This window comes from Brienomyrus brachyistius, chromosome 6 (genome assembly GCF_023856365.1).
Source record: "Brienomyrus brachyistius isolate T26 chromosome 6, BBRACH_0.4, whole genome shotgun sequence".
Taxonomy (NCBI): domain Eukaryota; kingdom Metazoa; phylum Chordata; class Actinopteri; order Osteoglossiformes; family Mormyridae; genus Brienomyrus; species Brienomyrus brachyistius.
The window spans coordinates 6,105,627-6,111,858 of record NC_064538.1 but is presented as its reverse complement, the minus strand read 5'-3'; positions in this window follow the sequence as shown (position 1 = coordinate 6,111,858).

Sequence of the window (6,232 nt, the reverse complement as noted above, 5' to 3'; positions counted from 1 at the left end):
TGGAACATTATAGTATTTTATCATGTTTTAATATGCTAGTACTCTCACAACTCCAGGGTTGTGGGCTCGAATTCCTCAACTGCTATGTGAGTGTGGAGTTTGCATGCTCTCCCCTTGTTGTGTAGGTTCTTTCTGGGTAGTCTTGTGTCCCCCGGCAACCCACAGATCTGCAATTAGGCTAACTGTCTCGAGTATGATTATATGTGTATGTGTTTAAGTTCCCTGCGATGGATTGGAATCTTGTCTAGGGTGTCACAGCCTTGTGCCCAGTGATGCCTGGGGGGGGGGGCTCCCTGGTGACCATGTCCAAATAGTTGGAGAAATACCGGCATCTGTGCATATATCCCTTTTCTACTCTCTTCTTAAGCATTTGGAGACATCAGGTGTCATGTTGGAAATGCGGCAAAATGAGCCCATCAAACGATTTTGCTCTCGTATGGTTGTTGTTAACCCTGAATGTGATGAAAAATGATCCATGCTAGTTTTTCCAGACTGGCTCGAGGGAATTTAATGTTTTTTCCCCACTGTTCCGCCGTGTTCTCTGCCTGTTGCTGAGCGACCGTTGTTTCGCCCCGTTTGCTCGGTTCGTCTTGAGTTGGTGTTGGCATGCTTCACTTCCTTTGTTTGCTGTCTGTTGCCACTGAATTATCCTCTTGATCCTTCAACCCCCATCCATTTGAACTCAAATTCTCCTTTAATTTACTTCACTTAATACATCTTTTAATTGTAAGGGGCTATTATCTGAAGGGCCAAGTATTTAATGTTCATATTTGAAAGTAGAAAGCAAATATGAAAGCTAACGTATTCAAGTGCAGTTTGAATACATAAAGCAAATGTATGAATTTTAATACTAGTGAAACCTAGAGAGAAGGGAGAATTTTTCTGTTCTCCAAGTTCTTATGTGACTGAACTGACTACATGTGTTTTCAGACTAAGTCGAGGGTGTTTTATTGTCATAGCATCCATACAGAGGCACGAAATAACGTTCCCCCAGGACCGCAATGCGACATACACACAACAAGTCGCAAGGGGATGATATTCGCAACATTTAAAGTGCAAAAACACAGAGCAGTGTGAAACAGGTGGACTGGACACTAGGGTTTGTGTACATCATCAATAATAAATAATGCAGCAGCATAAATATAGTGTCAGTTGACTGACATATAGTAAAGAATAATAAGGTAAACTGACCTGTTCCAGGTGGGGGGGGGAGGGGGGGATTCTTAGGGTAGGTGGTAAGGAGAGCCAGCTGGCTGTTGAGTTTCCTGACAGCGTCGGGGAAGAGGCTTTTGCCAAACGAACCCAGCAGAACTGACTGGGATGGTCCTGTGTCTTCTGCCCGACAGGAAGAGGACGTGAGAAAGGCTGTCATATGTCAGAGGCTTTCCGGAATGGAACTGGGAGTTCAGGGGAATGGAAACTTATTTTGTTTTCCTTTTTGCTTCATGCCTAATGATACTTATGTGCTACTTACAGTTATTTTGTGCTCTTTTGTGCAATTGGATGTTTCCAGTTCAGCTATGCTGTACTACTAGAGAAGTCTTAAAGCTCGCATGATTCTGAGCAGAAATCCTCCACTGTGCTTTATTCAGGGACATGGTTCTGTTGGCGGGGTCCCGCTATGTGCATTAACGTTCTGCTAACACCCCTTAACTGTGTGGGCATCCCGCTGCTCCCACATGTGGAGTAGCGCAGTCTGGCAGCTGGGATGGATTTAAAATGTAAGGTTTTGTTAGCTGTGCAGGAACGTTGGCAGATGAGAGGTTTTTCCATGTTCCCTCCTCCTTGCCTCAGTTTCCTAGTTAAGACTCTCATCCAGCCAATCACCTGAGTGGGAGGAATGCTGGGAAATGGGAAAAGTTACTGCATCTGAAAGGAGAAGTTACATAACTGAGGATTTGGGGTAAATATCCATCTATCCATCCACCCATCTTCCAACTGCTTATGCTGGTTAGGATTACGGCTTATACTCTGGACAGGATGGAGTAAAAATCTTAACATTCCTAACTATTTTTAGAATTTAGAATATCTTTACAGGTATTTATCCTTATTAACATGCACAATGAAACTATGCGCTAACTATGCGTCTTGTTATAAAAGATAGATACAATTAAAATACAAAATAAAATGAAAAAAAAATTATGTATAGAAATTAGCTGTACAGTGTCAAGCTGTCAGTAAGTTTTTTAGGGGGTCGGGTTGGTAGAGGGGTGCACGCATACAGAATGCTCCAGTAGGTGTTGAAGGGTGATTGTCTTTCAGTTTGTTGCGACTTGCCTGGTTAAGATGACTGATGATTTTGGGGTAGAAGCCACTTCTCAGTCTGGAAGTCCAGGAGTCAGTTGTCCTGTAGCATATCTTCACAGTCATTAGCTTATGTGCAGATCACTCTCTTTTCCTATAAATACTGTTAATGGTTATTTTGGTGTGTGGTATCTTTTATGCTATTATGTGCGGTCAAGTTAATGTTGGCTCTTGGCAAGCATGTAGATGGCATTTCTCCAGAGCGTTCTGTCTTTTGTACAGGTTTTTTTTGCTTCTCAAAGGCATGTTATTGTGATGATTAAGTCCAATAATCTAATCGCTAATTATTCTCTTACTTACCTTCAACTTATCCAGCCATTTTGGTCTTGTGGGTCATCTTCTAACATGCCCAAAATAAGATCATTTTAGTCCAGTCATTTGTACTACAGATGAAAGTTCAGATTTGAATAAGAATCCACTGGATTGTTTACCTTGTGGTGCAGAGTATTCTTCAAAGTAACTGCCAGTATTAAAATTCAAAGATGTCAGTATTCTTCTTGTCCTGCCTCTTTATTAACCATTAAATTCATAAAGAGTCACAAAATGTCATATTTTGGATGACTTTGATTTCTGTGTTCTTAGAGATGCATCATTACTTGGGTAATGGAGTTGCTAGGACCTTTATCTCATCTCTGGCAAGTGATATTTTATAATATATATCTCCAGGATCCTCTTTTGGTCGGGGTCATTCTAGGGTATTTTAAATTGTGGGGCATAACAGAGGCCATAATTCATACAGTGGGACCAATCCTATCATCAGCCAATGATATGCTCTTACTCAGTGAGTGACATGGGAGGAGGGACTCCGGGGACCAATCAGGCTTCAACTAGGGCCAGTGTCCCCATGATCCCGCCCCTGTATATGTCCATGTTTGTTGTTGATTATTAATCCAAGGAGGCCAAATTTGTCTATTAAGTCAATGTCTTTGGCACCAAAGCTCTAAAGTTGGCTGCTAATTCTGGGGTCGCGACCTTTGTTTTCTACACATTTAACCATAGTGTTGTCTTGTCAGTCTGGGAACTTTCCTCATACGCTTAGTGTCTTTCTCATTCTTTGCTCCATTCCATCTGGTTCTGCTTTGTCTTTGTTCTATTCACATTTAGATTTATGAGGCCAAGGAGATGTTCGAAGGCGACTCTCTCAAGGCTGGAACTTCTTTTTAACTTCATGTATTTTCTGAAAACAGGACATTTGCATGTTAATGTATGTTATATAATGTTATTATATAACACAATGTATAATAGTCATTGTCTTTCGGTAGCTTTCTGGAATCTTAAGAATATTTTGTCTTTCTGGATTTTGACGTCTGTTATTTTCAGTTCTCACTGTATTAACTGGTTTCATTTTTTTTCCACTCTTTTTGACCATTTTTTTCCTGGTGCCTTGTGTTTCACTTCCCCGAATTCTGCCGAATCTTACCCCGGCGCTGTGTGAAGGAGGGCCAGCATCTCCGACGGCTTTCCGATCTTTTCAGTGAAAGCACCAGCTTCATTCTCCAGCTCATTTCTTGGAAGTCAGATGGCCTTGCTGTTCCCTTTCAGATTCGCTCTGACTATTGCACATAAATAGTTTGTGATCCGTTGCACAATATGCGTCAAGCTCACGTCTTTGGTGTATCAGTTCAATGCTTTCATTGTTCGTCACTGAGAATATAGTCAGCTGGTTCCATCTAGTGATGTCAAAGCGTAAAAATGATGCTTTGATAGCATGAAGGATATATTAGCAATTATGTGTTTGTTGGATTCACAGCTGATTAGTCACACTGCCGTTTTGTGTTCAGCCAACTCTAATTCCGCTGTCTCATCACCAGCAGTATATCTTGTTTGCATGTTCTCTCTGTAGTCATAAAACCCTTTTCTTCTTTGAACCAGGTGAAGAGCGGCATTCCAGTGTAACTGTACTTGTGCAAATGGCACATAATAAAGGATCATTTAATTTCATTTTCAGCAGTTTGGGTATGAGCCAGGGGTGGCATGGTGGTGCAGTGGTTAGCACTGTTGCCTCACACCTCTGGGACCCGGGTTCAAGTCTTTGCCTGGGTCACATGTGTGCAGAGTTTGCATGTTCTCCCCATGTCATTGTGGGGTTTCCTCCGGGTACTCCGGTTTCCCCCCACAGTCCAAAAACATGCTGAGGCTAATTAGAGTCGCTAAATTGCCCATAGGTGTGCATGTGTGAGTGAATGGTGTGTGAGTGTGCCCTGCGATGGGCTGGGCCCCCATCCTGGGTTGTTCCCTGCCTCGTGCCCATTGCTTCCAGGATAGGCTCCGGACCCCCCGCGACCCAGTAGGATAAGCGGCTTGGAAGATGGATGGATGGGTATGAGCCTGTACATTATAACTTCTATGTTGAAGGCATGTCCAAAAAGTCAAATTGATACTGGTCTGTCATTGATGGAAGAGTATCCAGTTGCATTCTTTCTGGTATCTTTCCTTACTATGAAAGCATTTTTCAGTGTCATTTCCCAAATACTATATCACACATTCACGTGACTTAGAGTGTCCCAGTCTGGTTCATTTAAGTTTGCTGCTGCCTAAGATGTTGAGCTATAAATAATCCATTTCTATCTTTTCCACATCCAGCTTTCCTTGGTGGGTGCTACGTATATTTTATGTTCCCATAGCAATCCCATTTTTGCAGCTTTAGATTTTCTTTTCCGGTATGGAAATGTCGGCGGTTGGACATTCAATAGGCTTTCATCCAACCACATCATAAACTTCGACATACTTCACGCACCACCAAGAATGCTTGGCCCTTCCTCAGCAACATGTCGATCGGTCCCTCTCCCGGTACTATGTCCCTGGTCATGCCCATGTCTGGCTGTAATATTTTCCTGGTAAGGTTTTCCATACCATTCACCACACAGTTCAAAATAGTCTGTTATTTGACCCATTTAACCTTGCTGAAGCTCAACTCTGCAGGCAAAATAGCTTCCCGGACACTTTATGAGCAAATGCACAGATAATCCTTGTGCATTTAATTTGTGTGATCTGAAGTAACACTGTTTAACATGCACAAGAAACACAATCAACAATAAGAAATTTTCAAGGCTGTTAACAGTTTATTACTTGTCATAACTATTAATGATTTCTTATTTTTCTCATGTGAATGGATAATTTACAAACCAAACAGTTTTCCTGACATTCATGTCTCACTTTAATAGTTAACAAATTCTGATATAAATATCATATGCAGAGTTACGACTATAATTTCAGTCAAGTCACTGCTACTCATTTGGAGGCTTTCCCTTCTCTCTAGCAGGAGTGGGTTTGCACCCCCACCCATTCCAGTCCCATCTACTTTCTCCCCGTAATTGACTTCCAGTCAGCGGGTGGGACACAGAGGAGTGTATGTGTGGGATGGGGGGGGGGGGGGGGACCATGACGTACCATGCAGCTGCACCAACGCGGGGGACACGCCCTGGGGGGTGCGCCTGAACGCCTTTTGAGTCAATGATCTGACTTCTCCCGTGACACGCTGGGACAGCAGCTTGTGAGTTCGCACAGGGCTCCGCAGATATATAACCCGGCTCCCTCGTGCGTTGGGTGATTCGTACAGCATGTCCCTGCATATCACCTTGACTCAGAATGCAGCTCATTTCACTGTTTCTTATACAGTGAAACTATATGGGCTGGGGTCACTTTCACCAAATCACTCTGACAGCACTGAACAGTATTATAGTCACCCAAACAGGTATATGTTTTTTCCCATAAAGCAGTGGTATTCAGTATCGTACATGCTTACTTTAGTTTATATTGCCGTGTACATTTAAAGATATAAGGAATTTCCCGCCCAGGACCAATAAAATATATCCTATCTTTTTTGATATCTGGTGGCTCAGCAGGTTGGGATGCTGTGCTGTGATTGAATGGTTGTTGGTAGCCGGTTGGCCGATTTCACTGCCGGGCCCTTCAGCAAGGCTGTGAT